This window comes from Anolis sagrei, chromosome 7 (genome assembly GCF_037176765.1).
Source record: "Anolis sagrei isolate rAnoSag1 chromosome 7, rAnoSag1.mat, whole genome shotgun sequence".
Lineage (NCBI taxonomy): Eukaryota > Metazoa > Chordata > Lepidosauria > Squamata > Dactyloidae > Anolis > Anolis sagrei.
In genome coordinates, this window is record NC_090027.1 from 24,871,862 (window position 1) to 24,893,973 (window position 22,112).

General features: G+C 45.9%; 1 protein-coding gene across 1 annotated transcript in view; it reads right to left on the bottom strand.

The window, feature by feature from the left end:
• The window catches only part of ADD2 (adducin 2), an 86,876-nt gene extending 68,916 nt beyond the window's left edge, over positions 1-17,960 (bottom strand). The window contains exon 1 of the mRNA XM_060786942.2: positions 17,684-17,960. The gene's annotated coding sequence lies outside the window, so the exon portion shown is untranslated. The remainder of the gene's footprint in view (positions 1-17,683) is intronic.
• Positions 17,961-22,112: the final 4,152 nt, after the last annotated feature.

Sequence of the window (22,112 nt, forward strand, 5' to 3'; positions counted from 1 at the left end):
GCAACAAACAATCCAAAGGAAACAAAGGCCAAGGTTCTGCAATGCAGATGCCCTCTCTAATTGACTATGCAATCTTCATGGTTACACACATGACAATAGTAATCGCACTCAGCACTTGCAAAACAGGCTTGCTAATTGCACCCTTCACACTTGGTGGATAGACATTGGATCTTTCCTCCACAGATAGATAGATAGATAGATAGATAGATAGATAGATAGATAGATAGATAGATAGAGATACACACACACACACACAAACTCCATTTGCTTGACCACCATCAGATCATCTGAAGATGCCAGTAACCACAGATGCAAGCAAAATGAAAAAAGGGCAAAAATGCTGCTAAAACACATTGGTCACACAACCGGAAGCCACACAACACTTCAGTGATTCTAGCCTTCAACAATACAAAAGGGAAACCTTGCAAGGGTTTGTTCTCCAACATTAAACCCTTTGCCCTCGCATTGCCGTGGATGGATCGGCACCTTCTGTGGATGGATTTCTAAGATTGATTACACACCTTTCCTAGGCAGAAGGGTGTGCGGATGAATGGAGGCTCAATATTCCTGACATTTCAAAAGGCAGGACATTTGGGGAGAAGGTTAAACCGTCAGATCTGCAACAGCATGGCATTTCCATTGGTGGCATCTTGGCTGAGTCACGGCAGAGCAGACAACAGGGAGCGGGAAAAGGGAATCATGCTCTGACTCGAGAAACCTTGGCATTTATTAGTCTCTTCACCTTCCTTCCAAGCAACTCAGAGTGGCTTCCTTGCCTCTGTTTTGCACACATCTATTTGATTCCCCTGCAACGTAAGTATAATTCTGATTTAAAGCCACTGAAGCCCACAAGGAAGTTGTGGGCAAATGTCATGTAAGTCACTGGGACGGTGGTGCAGCTGTCTGAGTGTCAGCTGCATTAAGATCACTTCTGACCACAAGACAATGAGTACGAAGCCAGCCCTGGTCGGAGTGAACTTCCGACCAATTGTGTAGCTTGTTGTCGACCTTTGCAACCTGAAAGACAGTTGCATCTGCCAAGTAGAAAAATTAGGTACCACCTATGTGTGGGGAGGCTAATTTAACTAATTTATGAGGCCATAAGAAAGACTCCAGCAAAACACTCCTGCAAAAGCATGCGGGGAATGCGGAAGTACTTCATCAGTGTTGCAGATGGACGATGAAAGCGACAGCTCCCCTGGCGGCCAGAAAAGTTAAATAGCCTCTGACTGTTTGTCTATTTCTGTTGTGTGTCTTTGGCATTGAATGTTTGCCATATATGTGTACATTGTAATCCGCCCTGAGTCCCCTGCGGAGTGAGAAGGGCGGAATATAAATACTGTAAATAAATAAATAAATAAATAAATGCCATTTTGGGCAGGAATGTGATGCTTTGGAAATGGTGTCCATCTCCATCTGTTCCTGAGGCATCTTGGGTGCATCTACACCACAGACTTAATGCAGACTGACACCATTTTAACTGCCATGGCTCAATGCTATGGGATCCTGGGAGTTGCAGTTTGCCTTCTTTAGCAAAGAAAGCGAAACTTCCAGGATTCTGTAGCATTGAGCAAGAACCTTGGGTTATTGAGAATGTGTCAAGCCACATTCATTCTGTAGTCTTGTTTCCACTCTGAAGTAAACAAGGCTGAAGACCTTGTAAAACTACAACTCCAAGGATCTCATAGCATTGTGCCATGACATTTAGAGTGATGCCAAATTGTATCTGTTCTACAGCGTAGAGGCATTTCTTGTCTCCAGCAAGGCAGCAACAGTTTCCTTGGGAGCAGAAATCTGTCTCTGAAATATCAGTTATGTAAAGGGGAAGGAAACTCAATGTATGTTAATGCCTTCTGCAGATTAGGGAAAGTTTGGGCAGAAGAAGAGATGGATAGGCTGTCAACATTTATTTATTTATTTATTTATCAAATTTATATACCGCCACTGTTGTGACTCAGCAGCTTGACTCTGAGTCTGAAGCTGAGCCCTGTGGGTCTTGTGAGCCAGAGTTCCTTGATGAGGAGGATGATGGGTTACAGATTTCTGTTCATGTCTCAGACAGGGTTGGAAGTGAGGCTGCAGAAGGGGAAACAGCAAGTCAGTTCTCAGGGGAAAAGAATGTCAGTGAGACTGATAATGAGAGTGAATTTCCACATGGCCAGGTGGAGATGTCTTCACCTTCTTGGCCTTCCCACGGTGATCCAGCCCAGCTGGTAAACCAAGATAAGGGGTTAGAGAGCCTTGAAGGTAATGAATTAATGAGCAGGCAAGATCGCCTGCAATTAAGGGTCCGGAGAAGTTCTCACTTAGCTAGTAAACGAGAAGCCAAGTCTGCCAAAGGTCATCGCAATGTGTTCATGACTACAAAGGGTATTTAGCCTTCTGGCTGACAAACAGGCATTGTCAGTTCAACTTAGCTCTTTCCATGCAAACTTCTATGGATTAACCTTGGCTTTAAGCAGCACGCTTTTGGCTTCCTAATTCTGGGATTTTGGGTCTTGTGTTCAACTGTTTTACCATGGACTCTTGTTTGACCATTGCTTAAAGGATTATGCTTCATGTTTTTGCCTTTGGATCTTGGGAACTGTGTCTTTGTGTTTAAGCCTGTGTCCTGCCTATGAAACTCTAGCATTTGTTATACTATGTTTTGGCTTTGCCTTTTTCTCAATAAACTACAAAATCTACAGCTTTGGTGTGGTGGTGTTTGGGAGCAAGGTGAAAACTACCCTGAGTTGCAACAGCCACTCCCTGAAGGCTCAGAGCAGTTCACAATATACACATGCAATATATAACATTAAAATCAAGGAAAAATTCGATCAGCAAGGTTCAAATGCCAGCCTAAATAAGTAAGTTTCACAAGCTCTATGAAAGGATAGTAAATCTCGGAGAGCTCGTGTCCCCGCTGGCAAGGCATTCCACAGGTAAGGAGCCACCACCGTGAATGCTCTACGCCTAGTAGACATCTGGTGAAAGGTCCTGAAATTGGGAACTTCAAGTAAATTCTGGTCGTCTGAACGGAGTGATCTCTGAGTTTGTAGGGGATGAGGCGGTCCCTCAGGTATTCCGGCCCCAAGCCATATAAGGCCTTGAAGGTAAGAATCAGCATTTTGAAGGTAATCTGATACTCAATCGGCAACCAGTGCAGTTGCTGCAGGATTGGAGTGATATGACACCTTGCTGAGACCCCTGCAAGAAGCCAGGCAGCAGCATTTTGCACTACTTTAAGTTTCCGGATCACCGATAAAGGCAGGCCTATGTAGAGGGTGTTACAGTAGTCCAACCTTGAGATGACTGTAGCCTGGATCACCATGGCCAGGTCGTCCCTGGACAGATAGGGAGCCAGACGCCTAGCCTGACTCAGATGGAAAAATGTGGCTCTGCTCACAGCGGAGGCCTGGGCCTCCATCGTCAGCAGAGGGTCTAAAAGGACTCCCAGACTCTTTACCAAAGATCACAGGCTTTTTTTTTTTGTTGTTTCAGGAGCGACTTGAGAAACTGCAAGTTGTTTCTGGTGTGAGAGATTGGCCGTCTGCAAGGACGTTGCCCGGGGGACACCCGGATGATTTGATGTTTTTATCATCCTTGTGGGAGGCTTCTCTCATGTCCCCGCATGAAGAGCTGGAGCTGATAGAGGGAGCTCATCCGCCTCTCCCTGGATTCGAACCTGCGGCACAGGGGTTTAACCCACTGCGCCACCGGGGGCTCCGATGACGGGCATAATGTCACGCCATCCAGGGTAGGCAACCAGATCACCCCTCCGTCCGGGCGACCCAGCCAAAGGATCTCCATCTTCGCTGGATTTACCCTTAACCTGCTGGCATGCAACCATCCAGTAACGGCCTCAAGGCATTGATGGAAATTATCGGGTATGGAGTCCGGTCGGCCTTCCATCCTCAGAATGAGTTGTGTGTCCTCAGCATATTGATAGCATTCAAGTCTAAAGCCTTGTACCAGCTGGGCAAGTGGCCGCATATAGATGTTAAACAACAGAGGGGAAATGATAGCCCCTGAGGGACCCCACATTTAAGAGGGGTCCTCTTAGAGACCGACCCTTCCCACTTCCCACTGGATTGGGAGTAGAGTGGAAAGGGTTTGAGCATCTGCAGGAACATCTCTGCCATGAATTTGTCAAATACAAGCATCACCTCATCAGACACTCAGACCATCTCGGTTTTCAGTCCTAGCATTGCAGAAATGGGTTGAAAGTGACTTGGCAGTTACAGCTGATTTATGAAGAATGAATGGGGCCTCCAAAGATTAAGAGAAAGCTGCAAGGCAGGTCTGTCTCTGCAGGGAATATTTATTATTTTGGTGCTGGGAGGCGACACAGGCGAGATTTGCCATGGGGTTTTGGGAAGGCATTGATTCCCTGGCCTTTCTCCGTGCTGATGAGTCACCCAATCTTGCAAAGGAAGGATCGCTCTTTGGCCAATGCGTTGGCTCCTCAAGAACCATAATGCAACCAATCGCTCAGCTAATGATGCAGGCAAGGAAGTAAAAGAGATCAATCCACAGGGCCAAAACTCTGCATCATCTTCCACAGCAGACAGTGGTGAATGTAGAAAACCCACAGATATGGCTGCCCCACCTTCATCTCCACAGCTTTCTAAACTGCTCTTCATAGGGATTAATCATTTCCAGGCCTTTGATCATTTTGGTGGCCCTCCTCTGAACTTGTTAATATCCTCCTGGAATTGCTTTTCCCAGAACTGGACTCAAGGTTATTATTCTTGGTAAAGAGGTCTGGCCAAAGCAGAAGAGAGAGGAACGGACTTCCCTCAATCTGGACACTAGGCTCCTATGGATGAAGCCTAGAATTACATTGCCCATTTGAGTTGCCGCATCACACCATTGGCTTATGCTGAGTTTTTAATCTGCTATATGACTCCAGATCCCTTTCATTGGACTCTTTTCAAGCCGTATCCAATATTGGGTTGCTGTGAGTTTTTCGGACTGTGTAGCCATGTTCCAGCAGCATTCTCTCCTGACTTTTTGCTTGCATCTCATAGACTCATAGAATCATAGAGCTGGAAGAGACCTCATGGGCCATCCAGTCCAACCCCCTGCCAAGAAGCAGGAATATCACATTCAAAGCACCCTCGACAGATGGCCAGCCAGCCTCTGCTTAAAATCCTCCAAAGAAGGACCCTCCACCACACTCCCGGGCAGAGAGAGAGTTCCACTGCTAAACGGCTCTCACAGTCAGGAAGTTCTTCCTAATGTTCAGATGGAATCTCCTTTCTTGTACTTTGAAGCCATTGTTTCGTGTCCTAGTCTCCAGGGAAGCAGAAAAGAAGCTTGCTCCCTCCTCCCTGTGACTTCCTCTCACATATTTATACATGGCAATCATGTCTCCTCTCATCCTTCTCTTCTTCAGGATAAACATGCCAAGCTCCTTAAGCCGCTCCTCATAGGGCTTGTTCTCCAGACCCTTGATCATTTAGTCGCCCTGCTCTGGACACATTCCAGCTTGTCAACATCTCTCTTCAATTGTGGTGCCCAGAATTGGACACAATATTCCAGGTGTGGTCTAACCAAAGCGGAATAGAGCATGGGAAGCATTCCTTCCCTAGATCTAGACACTATGCTCCTATTGATGCAGGCCAAAATCCCATTGGCTGTTTTTGCTGCCACATGACATTGTTGGCACATGTTTAACTTGTTGTCCACGAGGACTCCAAGATCTTTTTCACACGTCCTGCTCTCGAGCCAGGCATTGTCCCCCATTCTGTATCTTTGCATTTCACTTTTCCTGCCAAAGTGGAGTCTGGGAGTAGTGGGGATGAAGAGGAACCACTGGATTGGACCAAGGTTTGGGAGATTCGGAATGTGTGTACTCAACCAACGTCCAGTGACACTTTTGAGGGATTTTCTGGTGGTGGGGATTGGCAATCCGGTGATACATGGAATCGTGGGGAGACCTAAGTCTGGAAGAACTCTTATATAATCTGGATTTTTTGCCGGTTTAATCCGGTTTATTTTCCAAATTTGTTTTTTAAGCTGCAAATTGCTGCAAACTTTGAGTTTTGACCAGAGTCACTGAAGCAAGTGTCTCCGAGTCCTGTTTGCTTTGCTTTAATAAACTATTGTTTGGGATATACTCCTGTGTCTGACTCTTTAAGGCATCTGGGTTCCGACACCCATTGATTCAACTTTAACCCTTTTAGACCCCAGCCCTGTACTCTGCCACAGAATAAACAGTGGCAGGTGTCACCTGCAAATATTCCCTCATAATTTGCTAAAACAGACCTGCTCGCCCCCCAAAGCACCACACACACAACTCTGTGTTATTCCACTCAGATGGGCTCTGAATGCAGTTGAAAGCTTTTTGCAGCGGGTGCCACGGACCCTCTGGAGCGGAAAGCCAAGCGGGAGTGAGATAATGGATGCTGCCATCACCCTGAGTTTGAGAGCCGTCCTGGGAAATGGGGGCAGGCAGATAGGCCTCCATTGCGAAGAGGCAAGAGCAGCTCCCACGCAAAGGCCTTGCTTGCAGAGAGATCCTCACATGGAGCCCCAGCGTCCAGGACAGCAGCGACACATCTGATCTGAAATCAAGATCAATGTGCAGCCTCCCTGGGCAGAAAGCATAGATTTTCCATGCAGTTATTCTCCCATTCATGGGACTTTAAAAAATCTGCTTTAAGGCCATGGAAACAGTGCTGTTTTAATGCCGTACATCTACTCTGGCGAGGTTGCTGAATATACGCCCCTCGATCTGGACACTAGAATCATAGAATCAAAGAGTTGGAAGAGACCTCATGGGCCATTCAGTCCAACCCCCTGCCAAGAAGCAGGAATATTGCATTCAAAGCACCCCTCACAGATGGCCATCCAGCCATCTTGTTTAAAAGCTTCCAAAGAGGAGCCTCCACCACACTCCGCGGCAGAGAGTTCCACGGCTCTCACAGTCAGGAAATTCTTCCTCATGTTTAGATGGAATCGCCTTTCTTGTAGTTTGAAGCCATTGTTCCACGTCCTAGTCTCCAGGGAAGCAGAAAACAAGCTTGCTCTCTCCTCCCTGTGACTTCCTCTCACATATTTATACATGGCTATCATATCTCCTCTTAGGCTAAACATGCCCAGCTCCTTAAGCCGCTCCTCATAGGGTTGTTCTCCAGACCCTTGATCATTTGGGTCACCCTCCTCTGGACACATTCCAGCTTGTCAATATCTCTCTTCAATTGTGATGCCCAGAATTGGACACAATATTCCAGGTGTGGTCTAACCAAGGCAGAATAGAGGGGTAGCATGACTTCCCTAAATCTAGACACTAGGCTCCCCTTGGTGCAGCCGAGAATTGCATTGACTTTTTTCGCTGCGGCATCCCACTCGCAATTCATGTTCTGCTTGTGGTTTATTAAGTCTCCTAAATGCTTTTCCCATGGACTGTTTTCCAGCCATATCTCAATTGAGGCACTATATTCCTATCAATGCAGCCGAGAATTGCATTGGCCTTTTTCGCTGTTGCATCACACTTCTGGCTCATGATCAGCTTGTGGTCTCCTAAGACTCCTCAATGCTTTTCTCATAGACTGTTTTCAAGCCAGATTGTTAGATATAAAAGACAAAGCATTTCTAGTCATAGAGAAAATACTGTTTGATGAACATATATATCAATAGCACCAGGTTATGACTGTGAATGTCATAACCATGTGAGGGTTGTTGCAAAGGGGTTGCATCAGCCAGTGTCCCTTACTGATGACCTATCAGCTGGTAGTGAAATAAGGAGATGAAAGGTTCAATTTCTCTCTCTCCTATGTGTCTCTGTGCGAGTATCTGCCCATGTTGTGTATGACTATCTGAAATCTTATTGTTTATAAGGTGAAAGTATTCCAATTGTGAAGATTAAAGCCTCTGGATATTTTGGATGAAACCTGAAGCTGTGCATTTACTAAACAGTGTGTATTGTCTTCCCAACCATGCGAAACGTGGACTGTCTACAGACATCACATGCAACTCCTGGAATGATTCCATCAGCGCTGCCTCCGGAAAATCCTGCAAATCTCTTGGGAAGACAGGCGGACAAACGTCAGCGTGCTGGAAGAAGCAAAGACCATCAGCATTGAAGCGATGGTCCTCCGCCATCAACTCCGCTGGACCGGATGCCCGACCACCATCTCCCAAAGCAGTTGCTCTACTCCGAACTCAAGAATGGAAAACAGAATGTTGCTGGACAGGAAAAGAGATTTAAAGATGGGCTCAAAGCCAATGTTAAAAACTCTGGCATAGACACTGAGAACTGGGAAGCCCTGGCCCTTGAGCGCTCCAGCTGGAGGTCAGCTGTGGCCAGCAGTGCTGCACAATTTGAGGCACGAATGGAGGGTGAAAGAGAGAAATGTGCCAAGAGGAAGGCACGTTAAGCTAACCCCGACTGAGACCGCCTTCCACCTGGAAACCAATGCCCTCACTGCGGAAGAAGATGCAGATCAAGAATAGGGCTCCACAGTCACCTACGGACCCACCGCCATGACACCGAACTTGGAGGACCATCATCCTCAGACTACGAGGGATCACCTAAGTAAAGTAAGTAGCTAAGGTTGGATGCAGGCAGTTGAACTCTGCTGATAGACAGGCTGAAGCATGTTTTTACTGAAAAACGACTCTGCTGTGTTGTTGTAGGTTTTTCAGGCTATACGGCCATGTTCTAGAAGCACTCTCTCCTGATATTTCATCTGCATCTATGGCAGGCATCCTCAGAGGTTGTGAGGACTCTGCTGTGTTTTGTTTGCTTCTGGGACAGTTGCTATCCAGCTTGCAGCGGTTCAGGGAGGAAACTATAACTCACTTCACATGCCAGCATCCTCCATCCTATTTCTATAATAGTCATATTTTCTGAAGTCTTCCATATCTGCGAAACACCAGGAAAACAAAGACAGGTTGGAATAGATGAGAAGATCTCCCTGAATCTTGTGGCTTCAAGCACTGCAAAGAGAGCGAAGCCTCGGTTTTCACCTGTGCCATAAATACCTGGAAAGCAGCCTTTGAAGTCATCAGCACCTTCAAAGTTTGGACTACACAGACCTTCGGTCCAACAGCTCTATAAAGTTCAGACTAAAACCCGGAACTGATTCACATCCCTTGGAGACTTGGGAGCCGCCAGCTAAGTCTGGCATTAAAACCAACCACATCTTTTTAAAAGGACAGAGGTGAGGCTCTCCTTGCACAACCTGTTTGCAACATCTTCGCATCAAGGAAACATACATAGCCATGGCAACAGAGATGTCACTTTTTCTGAGCTGCGTAGGCAGGGAATATAGCAGAACTGGCAGGAGATGCATTTCTGCAACTGAGGAAGATCGCAAGTTAAAGGAAATGATTTATTCAGTGAGAAGTGACAAGCCGAGAGAGGAGAGGGGGACTTGTCTCACTGGCACATTAGGTGAGGAATGGAAGCACTCAATGTACCTGCAGGAAAGCTAGTTGTCAATGGCACTGGTGTCACCACTGGGAGCTGTCATATGTTCTGCAGTTGTTGGTGATGGAAGGGTTAATGTGAGTATTCTAGAGCAGTGGTTCTCAACCTGTGGGTCTCCAAGTGTTTTGGCCTACAATTCCCAGAAAGCCCAGCCAGTTTACCAGCTGTTAGGATTTCTGGGAGTTGAAGGCCAAAACATCTAGGGACCCACAGGTTGAGAACCACTGTTCTAGAGGGTTTGGTAATCTGTAAGTGGGAGTTCATGGGTGAAAGCAATTAGGGGTGTGCAGGAGATGGGTGAAAGCAATTAGGAGGTGTGCACATGGGTGAAAGCAATTAGGAGGTGTGCAGGAGATGGGTTGCAACTGTGTGTTACTGGATTTAAGGAGCTAACCTTGAGACTGATCTTTGGGATAAAAGTATCTGTTGTATTTTGGTGCTGGATGCTGCTGGTTTTCCCCCCAGGTCTGTTGGATTTTTCGGTATCCTGACCTGGCTCCTGTAATCTTGGAATCCTGGAACCTTGAACCTTTGGACTGACTTTTGACTACGGTATAGACCAGGGCTCCTCAAACTAAGGCCCGGGGGCCGGATGTGGCCCTCCAAGGTCATTTACCTGGCCCTCGCTCAGGGTCAACCTAAGTCTGAAATGACTTGAAAGCACACAACAACAACAAACCTATATCATCAGCCAAAAGTAGGCCCATACTTCCCATTGAAATACTAATAAGTTTATATTTGCTAAAATTGTTCTTCATTTTAATTATTGTATTGTTGTTTTGCACCACAAATAAGATATGTGCAGTGTGCATAGGAATTCATTCTTTTTTTCTCCAAATTATAATCCGGCCCTCCAACAGTTTGAGGGACTGTGACCTGGCCCTCTGTTTAAAAAGTTTGAGGACCCCTGGTATAGACTCTTGATCCCTGGACTTTGTTTATTGAACTCTCGACATTTGACCACTGGACTGGACCCTTTTGACTATGGAGTTGTTTTTGCTATCAGTTTTTGTTTATTCTGTGGCTGGGTGCCATCTTTATGTTTTATGTTTTGGTCTATTAAAACAGCCAGCAAGTAAGTGCTGTTTTAATTAAACTGTTTGATAAAACTGGGAGTTTGATTCATCTCTACCTAAATAAGGTAGAGCCCTGGCAACATGACAGGAGCTCTCAAGGCAGCATGCTTCTACATCCGCTCTGGGTTTTACTCCAGACTTAAAAAGTGCTCACCAAGGCACTGCCTCGAAAGCAGGCAGCCCCTTCAAAGTTCAGACTGAAACCCAGAAAGGATGCATGGCTTCCAAAGGGAAAGGAGGGCCATTCGCACCATGAAGTTATAGCACTATTGTCCCACTTTAATGTCCATGGGTGCATTTACACTGGAATGAATGGAGTTTGACACCGCTTTCACTCAATGCAATGTGATCATGGGAGCTGTAGCTTTTTGAATAGCCAGTAGGGCTGGGCAACCAAGGAAAAATTTGTTTCTAAAATCGATTCGTTTTTTGGGGGTTTTTGCGTTTCAATTTTTAAAAGAATTCCGAAATTTTTCTTTTAAAAAGTTCGATATTTATGAAATTTCGTAAATTACAAAACAATACGAAACAATTACGAAACAATTACGAATCGATTCGTTAATGGCGGACGCGACCGCGCAATACACTAAAAAACCTCCAAATGGGACAGGAGGAACTTCTGAAGCTTCCCTCTCCCTCTGTTGTTGACTGTTGGTGTGATATTTATAATTTTTTTTCACTGATTAAACAAACAACAACTATAAAACTTGCCCCAGACATGTGGAAATAATAACGAAACGATTTCAAAACAATAATGAAACGAATACAAAACGAATTCGAAACAATTATGAAACGAATTTAAAAATTCATTTCGTTTTTTAGTTGCTCCTGAATGGTTCGTTATCGCTTCGTTATAAAAAAAAATAACGAATTTTTAACTAATTACGAAATTACGAAACGAAACCGCCCAGCCCTAATAGCCAGCACTATTTGGCACCCAAGACGAAAGACCTTGTGAAACTACAACTCACAGGAGCTATAATAGTTCAAGTGGCCTCAAACTGCATTAATTGTACAGTGCGTTGACCCTGAGTTTTGGAACGGCCTTCCTTCCTTACTGCTTCCACCAGCAAGAGAAAACTATTCTATTCCTTTTTTAAAAATCTCTCCGCAAGCGCCTTCAATCACATGCTCTTTCGCTGACTTTTGTCTTCTTAATGGATTTGCATCAAAGGCTGTCATTTTCCAAGATCTCAATTCAATTTTAGTAGCAACCCTCTGCCCTCTCGACTCACAGCTTTGTATGCGCTTTAATCTGCATTTGTTCCTATTAATGCAAGATGCCTTAACTTTTGGGATAAATAATAAATAAATAAACTTTATTTGTACCCCGCTACCATCTCCCCAAGGGACTCGGTGCGGCTTACATGAGGCCAAGCCCAAAGTACATCAAACAAAACATCAATAAACAATCAATAAAATACAAATCATATAAATCACATAAACAAAAAACAATCAATAGTGACATAAACAATTTTAAAAATTGAAAATATGATGACGTGAACAAGGTAAAATATAACTAGGATAGGATTTTTCGGAGAGAAATGGGGGAGCACAGTCCATCCTAAGTCAGCATTAAAGTGCATTGTGAGGACATATTGCTGAGAGTTCTCCTTATTCTGGGAAGGCACACTGGAACAACCACGTTTTCAGGCTCCTCCTAAAGACTGCCAACGTTGGGGCATGTCTAATGTCCCTGGGGAGTGAGTTCCAGAGTCGGGGGGGGGGGGGGATACCGACTCTGTAAAGGTAAGAAAACAATAAACAACAACAACAACAAAACAGCATCATTTCCATTATGCCAGCAAGCTGTAGAATTGATGCAGTTTGACACCACTTCAACTAATATGGCTCAATGCTATGCAGAGGCGGCCCTAGGTAATTTTCAACGGTAAGCAAACAGTATTTTGGCACCCCCCCCCCAACCAATCACTGATATATATTTTCTGTTCGTCATGGGAGTTCTGTGTGCCATATTTGATTCAATTCCATCATTGGTGGAGTTCAGAATGCTCTTTGATTTTAGGTGAACTATACATCCCAGTAACTCCAACTCGCATATGTCAAAATCAACTATCCTGCAAATGCTTACTTTGCGTAATGGGTTGAACTGCCCCTGATGCTATGGAATGCTGGGAGTTGTAGTTCTACAGGGCCTTTTGCCTTCTCTGGTGCCCAAAACGCTGAGTGTCAAAAGCAGGCAGGGGCGGTTCAACCCATTATGCAAAGTAAGCATTTGCAGTGTAGTTGATTTTGCCCAGGGGCGCTCTTGAGGCGCTTTTGGGGGGAAATAGACCTTGACATATGCAAGTTGTAGTTACTGGGATGTATAGTTCACCTACAATCAAAGAGCATTCTGAACTCCACCAATGATGGAATTGAACCAAATATGGCACACAGAACTCCCACGACGAACAGAAAATATATATCAGTGATTGGTTGGGGGGGAGGGGACAAAATACTTTCCTTACCATTGAAAATTACCTAGGGCCGCCTCTAAAAGTTGCAAAATAGTATTATGCTTGCAGATTTATATGACTATGCATCACTTTAGGAGCCCTGCTGAACCAAATGGCAATTAATCTAGGCTTTTAATAAGCCACTGAATAAAATGGGCAAGCAACTGTATGCAAGGACCTCACTCTTAGAGACCACATTTCTCCAAATGCTCTGTTTTCCTCTTCAGAGCCTCCCAAAACAGCAGCAGGGAGTTGAGGGGTGAGTTCCATCCAGAGACCGCAAAAGCCTATCACGGAATTAAAGCATTGGGGGGGGGGGGGGGTTCCCAAGGGCCATCTAGTCCTACCCTCTCACACTGAACACTATTTCAAACTGGAATGCATGGCCATGGTGGTACACGCTCTCGTTACATCTAGGATAGACTACTGCAACACACTCTACATGGGGTTGCCTTTGAAGACTGCTCGGAAGCTTCAAATAGTCCAACAAGAGGCAGTCAGGTTAATAACTGGGGTGGCATACAGAGAGCATGTTACGCCAGCTCCACTGGCTGCCAGTTTGCTACCGGGCACAATTCAAAGTGCTGGCTTTGGCCTATAAAGCCCTAAACCAGTGGTTCTCAACCTGGGGTCCCCAGATGTTTTTGGCCTTCAACTCCCAGAAATCCCAAAAGCTGGTAAACTGGCTGGGATTTCTGGGAGTTGTAGGCCAAAAACATCTGGGGACCCCAGGTTGAGAACCACTGCCCTAAACGGCCCCGGCCAAATTACTTGTCCAAATGCATCTCCCCCTATGAACCACCACAGAGATTAAGATCCTCCAGGGAGGCCCTGCTTTCCGTCCAGCCATTGTCACAGGCACAATTGGTGGGGACAAGAGTCAGGGCCTTCTCGGTGATTGCTCCCCGGCTATAGAACTCCCTTCCTGGTGAGATCAGGTCAGCCCCCTTCCTCCTATCCATTAGAAGGATGGTCAAAACTTGGCTGTGGGACCAAGCTTTCGGGACAGGGCAATAAAGTGGCAATAGGAAAGATGACCGGGCCAATTGGATTTGATGCGGATGACTAGGACGGTTTTAAATGGTGTATTTTACTATTTTGATAAATGTTTTTGAGTGTTTATGTATTGTATGTGAATTTGTGTCCCAGCATTGAATGTTTGCCGTGTATATGCTGTGCTCCGCCCTCAGTCCCCTTCGGGGTGAGAAGGGTGGAATATAAATGTTTTAAATAAATAAATAAAGTGCTCCAATTGGAAAAAGGCCCATCCCCCCCCAAATTCTCCCCTCCTCTTGTGATCTTCTGTTTGCATTTTGGACCCAGTTTGCAGCAATTGAAGTAAGTCGAGGATAAAGAAAGAAGGCAGAAAGAGGAAAGAGAAACTGAGACATTTTAATAACAAGATGGCAGAGGATCTCTGCCAAATGGCAGGAAAACACAACCTCCTTAGAATAAACCTGACCAAGCAAACCCTATGACCACCAGTGACTTGTTTTGGGGCCTCCAGTAACCTGAAATAACTTGAAAACCAAGAGGCAATTAAAGTGGTCAAGAGGACAAACATTGTGATGAAGAATCCAGTGAGTGGTTGGCCAACAAAAGGGTCCATCTGTTGTGGGTTTTGCATTTCTTAGCATTGAGGGGATTCCAAAATGGTGCTAGTCTAGACTAAATGCAGTTTGGCTGGGCTTTAACTGTCACAGCTCCTGGGATTCTGCCTTGGTTAGACCACACCTAGAATATTGTATCCATTTCTGGGCACCACGATTCAAGAGAGATATTGACAAGCTGGAATGTGTCCAGAGAAGGGCGACTAAAATGATCAAGGGTCTGGAGAACAAGCCCTATCAAGAGCGGCTTAAAGAGCTGGGCATGTTTAGCCTGAAGAAGAGAAGGCTGAGAGGAGATATGATAGCCATGTATAAATATGTGGGAGGAAGTCATAGGGAGGAGGGAGTAGGCGTGTTTTCTGCTGCCCTGGGGACTAGGACGTGGAACAATGGCTTCAAACTACAAGAAAGGTGATTCCATCTGAACATGAGGAAGAACTTCCTGACTGGGAGAGCCGTTCAGCAGTGGAACTCTCTGCCCCGGAGTGTGGTGGAGGCTCCTTCTTTGGAAGCTTTGAAACAGAGGCTGGATGGCCATCTGTCTGGGGTGCTTTGAATGCAATATTCCTGCTTCTAGACAGGGGGTTGGACTGGATGGCCCATGAGGTCTCTTCCAACTCTATGATTCTATGATTCAAAGTCTGGAAAGACCCCAACCTTTTTCGGCAGAGAAAACTAAAGACCAACCTTGCAAAATCCCAACTCCCAGGGTACCAAACTGCATTAAGTCCACAGTGCAGATTCACTCCTGGTGGACATTAAGGATGGCTATACAGTGCAGTGGGTTTGGGGCCACAACCCTGATGGAAGTAGGAATGGGGCTCCTGAGCAAAGACTAGAGATCCTTTTCCCCTGTTCATGATTGCCAAAGAAAAACGGGCCATGACTCATGACACCCTTTGAAGGGTTGTTTCTAAGGAGAAGAAGTGGCAGAGGAAGGTCACGAGATTGTTGTTTGAAAGGGAGGAGACAAAAAGAATAGGTGCCCAAGGAGGAACCAAAGCCAAGCCCAAAACTCAAAAGGGGCAGAAAACCTGTTTGTGGACATCGCAAGCTTATGCGCCTCCAAAGGAGTCATGGAGCTGTGGCCCATAACAGTGCGCATCTACCCAAACAAACCGCTCCTCAAAGATGCTCCTTTCCTCTCCTTCCTTCCTTGTGTCCTGCAACAGACAGATGCAAAACCACAGGAAAGAGAAAGCAAAGGCTTTCCTGCACACAGCTCTGATATATTATTATTATTATTATTATTATTATTATTATTATTATTATTACTAGCAGTCCCCTGCCACGCGTTGCTATGGCCCACATGGGGGTTCTGTGTGGGAGGTTTGGCCCAATTCTATTGTTGGTGGGGTTCACGATGCTCTGTGATTGTAGGTGAACTATAAATCCCAGGAACTACAACTCCCAAATGTCAGGATTCTATTTTTCCCAAACTCGACCAGTGTTCACATTTGGGCATATTGAGTATTCGTGTAGAGTTTGGTCCAGATCCATCATTGTTTGAGTCCACAGTGATCTCTGGATGTAGGTGAACTACAACTCCAAAACCAAAGGACACTGCCCACCAAACCCTTCCAGTATTTTCTGTGTGCCAAGTTTGGTTCAATTCCATCATTGGTGGGGTTCAGAATGCTCTTTGATTGTAGCTGAACTATAAATCCCAGCAACTACAACTCCCAAATGACAAAATCATTTTTTTTAGTGAAGGACATACGTTGGGTTGTTAGGTGTCTTGTGTCCAAATTTGGTGTCATTTCCCCCAGAGGTTTTTGAGTTCTGTTTATCCCACAAACGAACATTACATTTTTATTTATATAGACTAACCATCCCCTGCCTCATGTTGCTGTGGCTCAGTCTGTGTATATGTGTTTTGTGTGTGTGTGTGCGTATATGTATGTGTATATATGTGGTTTTATGCATGCACTGTAATGTATGTTTTGGTTTTTTGGCTTTTTAAGTCTCTTCTGCTGTGTTTTTCAGTGTTTTTATGAGTGATGGTCACAGGTGTATTTTGTCCAAATCTGGTATCAATTCGTTCAGTAGTTTTTGAGTTATATTAATCCCACAAACGGACATAACATTTTTATTTATATAGATTTGGAACACAACAAGATGAGTCCACAGCAGACACTCTGCTGGCTGAATTGGATCACACGTCGGACACTTCCCAAGTGTCTAGGACTGTGTGATATATCGGCAAATTATTATTATTATTATTATTATTATTATTAAATTTCTTACCCGCCTCTCCTCGTGGCTTGAGGCACACCACAGTACAGTCAGAATACACAGACATTACAAAAAATTCTATAAGATACATATAGGTAATTTTCAACGGTAAGCAAACAGTATCCCCCCTCCCCAAACCAATCACTGATATATATTTCTGTTCGTCGTGGGAGTTCTGTGTGCCATATTTGGTCCAATTCCATCATTGGTGGAGTTCAGAATGCTCTTTGATTGTAGGTGAACTATACATCCCAGTAACTACAACTCGCATATGTCAAGGTCTATTTTCCCCCAAGAGCGCCTGGGCAAAATCGACTATACTGCAAATGCTTACTTTGTGTAATGGGTTGAGCTGCCCCTGGATACATATTAAAATGTATTTCTATACAATACATATCGATAGGCCCCTATTTGGGAGAAAGCCTTAAAGGAGGCGAAGAGCTCCCAGGGGTTTATGTGGTTGCCATGAGAGAGAGAGAGTTTCTGTGGCAGCAACTGGGGAGTTGCTGGTTGCCAACCAGATGCTCCTGCTGTTCTCCTCCTACTTACATTGGGAAACAACAGAAGCCCCCCCCCCCCAACAATGATGCGCAGACAATGCCTCCACACACACCCTGCAAAAGGCTCTGATCTGCCAGACAGAAAGGAAGGAACAACTCCCTTTTTTCCAAGAGGCTTTGATTCTGCTGCAAAATGGGGTTGGCAAAGAAAAGAAGGGCGAGCGGCAGCGATTGTGCCCAGGAGGGGCTGCATCACCTCCATCCTTGGCTTTGGCAACTTGAGTCCATTTTCCTCTGGGATTTAGATATGGGATTTAGATACACACAGACAAGAAAGACCTGGAAGGAGGGAGGTAAACAAAACAAAAGATGCGAAGGCGCTTACCTTGTGCTTAGAGCATCTCCATCTCCATCACCATCAGTGCCTGCTTCCTCTCAAGGCCCCGTTGCTGGGAGAGGAAGGGAAAGGTGAGGGGGAGGAGGGTGGTGTCGGTGATGCCGCCCCCTCCTCTTCCTCCTCCTCCTCCTCTTCTTCTTTTCCCCTTTGGCTTCTCCCTCCCGGGCGCACGATGCGCCTCGGAGCGCAAAAGGTAGCAAGGCGCAAAGGAGGCCAGGATCCGCCCGAAAAGGGGGAGGGGGAGGAGGAGGAAGAAGAGGAGGAGGAAGGCGGCCGGGGGGGGGGGGGGGGGGACGGCCTCCTCGGCGCCCCCTTCTGGTAGACGGCGCCAGCACAAGAAGAAGCGGAGCCGGCTCCATCTGTGGTACCCAAGGAGGGGTCATTGGCCTGGCACCAAAAGGGAACCAAAAGGGAACCCAGGAGTGGCCAGGAGAGCACAGAGCACTAGGCTACTATATCTGGAAAAGGGGCCACCTTGAAGACGCAGACAGATTGTTTTTCTGCCAGGACACACAGCAATGGGTTTGCGCATTGCTGGACGAGAGTTGCCACCCTAACATTTATTTATTTATTTACAGCACTAGCTGCACCCTGCCACGCGCAGAGGTAATTTTCAACGGTAAGCAAACAGTATTTTGCCCCCCCCCCCAACCAATCATTGATATATATTTTCTGTTCGTCGTGGGAGTTCTGTGTGCCATATTTGGTTCAATTCCATCATTGGTGGAGTTCAGAATGCTCTTTGATTGTAGGTGAACTATACATCCCAGTAACTACACTTGCCGCACTTGCTCCCTTGCCTGGCCCACTTGAGGAGTGCCCCCTCAGCTCACAACAGCCCTAGCAGTCCGAGGGGAGCCTCGGCTTTCTTGCCTCGCTGCCGGGTGATCCTCTTCCCAAAGGGGCCGGGCCCTTGAGCCTCGCCTCGCCCCTCTCGTTCCTGCTCCACCCGGCCACTGGGTGCGTGAGCAGAGGCGGCGCTCATTTGTTCTCCGCGTTCGATCCCTTCCCCATGACCGGCTCCCTTTCCCGATCCTCCGGTGCTCCACCCGCCTCCTCTCCTCTCTCCAATCTGCGGGTGGGCCAAGGGACGGAGCCGCCACGCCTGGCCCACTTCTGGTCCAGAGGCGTGTCTGAAGACCCCAGCATGCGCACCAAAAGTCACCTCTTCTCCTGACCTTCTCTTCAGCCATTGGGACCAAGAGAGAGAGAGACAGAGGTGGAGATGCCCACCTTTCCTGAAGGTAGGCGCAAAAACAAAGGAGGGAGCGGAGGTGGGAGATACCTCCAGCCGGAGGGTCTCTCTCTCTCTCTCTCTCTCGGTCCCAAGAGCAGTACGTGTGAAAAAGATCTTGGAGTCCTCGTGGACAACAAGTTAAACATGAGCCAACAATGTGATGTGGCGGCAAAAAAGCCAATGAGATTTTGGCCTGCATCAATAGGAGCATAGTGACTAGATCTAGGGAAATAATGCTACCCCTCTATTCCGCTTTGGTTAGACCACACCTGGAATATTGTGTCCAATTCTGGGCACCACAATTCAAGGGAGATATTGACAAGCTGGAATGTGTCCAGAGGAGGGCGACTGAAATGATCAAGGGTCTGGAGAACAAGCCCTATGAAGAGCGGCTTAAAGAGCTGGGCATATTTAGCCTGAAGAAGAGAAGGCTGAGAGGAGATATGATAGCCATGTATAAATATGTGAGAGGAAGTCACAGGGAGGAGGGAGCAAGCTTGTTTTCTGCTTCCCTGGAGACTAGGACACAGAACAATGGCTTCAAACTACAGGAAAGGAGATTCCATCTGAACAATAGCAAGAACTTCCTGACTGTGAGAGCTGTTAGCAGTGGAACTCTCTCTCTGCCTGGGAGTGCGGTGGAGGCTCCTTCTTTGGAGGCTTTTAAACAGAGGCTGGATTGGCCATCTGTAGAGGGTGTTTTGAATGCAATATTCCTGCTTCTTGGCAGGGGGTTGGACTATGAGGTCTCTTCCAACTCTATGATTCTATGACAACTCCCATGACTATGTAACTTGAGTTGTATTTCTGGCATTGCAGAGGGATTGGCTGGCGCCTTTTGCTGAAAGGGCACTTTGGTTTTCTCGAAGTTCAGTGAAAGGCGAAGTTTGTCTTATGCTTCTGTAAAGGTGTTTAGAGTGGCTTGTAGGTCTTCCTCTGAATGGGCACAGACTATGTTATCATCAGCATATCGGAGTTCTATAAGAGATGCCCTAGTTTAAACCAGACTTGAAAACAAACAAGGGGTGTGAGCAGAAGAAACTCAACAAAAGCAACACAAGTACTCTTTTTGTTATGAAATATTTTCTTTCCTTCTGCAATGAATTTCAGTCTGAATATTGGAGCGCACACATGTAAGAACAGCCCATTTAGATCAGCACTGCATATGTATGTTTTTATTTCTTTGTTGTAAACAGAATAAGTGCGGACGGAGAAGAAAGAAGACCATGAAGGAGCTTCAAAGTGCTTGGTTTCGAGGGAGGGATCTTCCATCCAATTCAAAAGGAGAATTCTGAAAAACAGTTTGGTTACCAATGCTATGGTCAAACGTAAGCCGCCAGGCATCAACAAAGCACATAGCTCTTGCTACACAGTTGGCCATGGCCGCAAGTCAAAGGAGACCTGATCGCCATTAACAATAAGCCTATTTAAATGTGTTCATTTAAATTAAATGAGCCAGTATTGTGTGAGTGCTGGGTTTTGGCTCCAGAGGCCCCGGGTTCGAGTCCTGCTTGGCCTGCTATGAGAGACATTTGGGTGAGTCGCACTCTCTCGGCCTCAGAGGCAAACCACTCCCAAGCAAAGCCTGCCAAGAAATGCTATGGAATTCCTGCGAGTTGCAGTTTTACAATGCCTTCTCTGCCAAATAGTGTTAACGCTTTATTTAATTCCAACTCCGCAGGATCCCATTGCATTGAGCCAGGGCATTTCCAGTGTCATCAAAACCCATTCATTCTTCAAATGTAGAGATATGGACTCTGGAGACTTGGGCTAGAATCCCCATTCAGCCTTGGAAGCCTGCTGGGTGAGTCACGATCTCTCGGCCTCAGAAAACCTTTGCGATGGGTCGCCTTAGGCTCAGCAAACAAGAACCCCCTGGGATTCCATACCATTAAAACTACAACATTTCAATTGGCATCAAAGTGCATTAAGTCTTCAAGATGCATCCTGGGACACTGGCAGTCTGAGTCTGACTCCCTGCTCAGTCACCTGGGGGAGTCACAGTCTCTTAGCCTCAGAGGATGTTGAGATGGGGTCGCTGTCACAAGTAGGGAAATGTGCAAAGGCATGCATCAGTGTCATCATAAATACTGTCAAAGGTTTTCATGGGGCATTGTGTGGTTTTCTGGTCTGTCTGGCCAATGTGTTCTAGCAGCATTTTGTCCTGATTTTTCTCCTGTATCTGTGGCCACTGGCATTTTCAGAGGATCAGTTGGTGGTAAAGCAAGTGGAGTACATAATATATCTGTGGAAGGGTGGGAGGAAAGAACCATTGTCTGTTAACTAAGTGTGAAGGGTGCAAGTGTTGAGTGGGACCACCCACACAAAGGATGTCTCCAGGCAGTAAACAATTCAGAGGGAACAAAGGTCAGGCTATAATAATAATAATAATAATAATAATAATAATAATTTGTATCAGAAGTGTATCAGTAGCTGGTCCAAGGTCAAAGGATGACGACGACAACAACAACAACATCTCCAGGCAGCAAGCAATCAGGGCCAGTGAGCTCCACCCAGGCTAAGGATTTCTCCAGGCAGTAAACAATTCAAAGGGAACAAAGGCTAGGCTATTTCTATAATAATAATAATGATTATGATGATAACAACAACAACAACAACAACAACTGGGTGCTGTCTTGTCATTGGTGGGGGGCTTAACTGCTTCTATGATGTTGAGAGCTTTGGAGACTTGGGGTCGCCTTAGGATCGGCAAACAAGAACCCCCTGGGATTCCATAACATTAAAACTGCAGCATTTCAAGTGGCATAAAAGCCAGAGTGGTCTCAACTGAGAAGTAGAACTAAGTGCACCCAACCCATTTAAATATGGTGAAACAAAATCTTCAGAAGTCTATACTATACAGGATAATAAGGACCATGACGAGTGCTTCTCCTGGGCACCCGTCGACAAGTGGACTACAGGAAACAGGACCCACTGCTGAATAACCAGGGTGTGGGCCTGTAGGGCAACTTGAAACAAAACAAGTACAGAAGTGGCAGAAATTTTATTTTATTTTATTTTAAATTTGAATACTGGTGGGGTTGGTGGGGGGATTGATTTTATCCCGTGAGATTTGTAGTTGCTGGGATTTATAGTTCACCTACAATCAAAGAGCATTCTGAACTCCACTAATGATGAAATTGATCCAAACTTGGCACACAGAACTCCCATGACCAACAG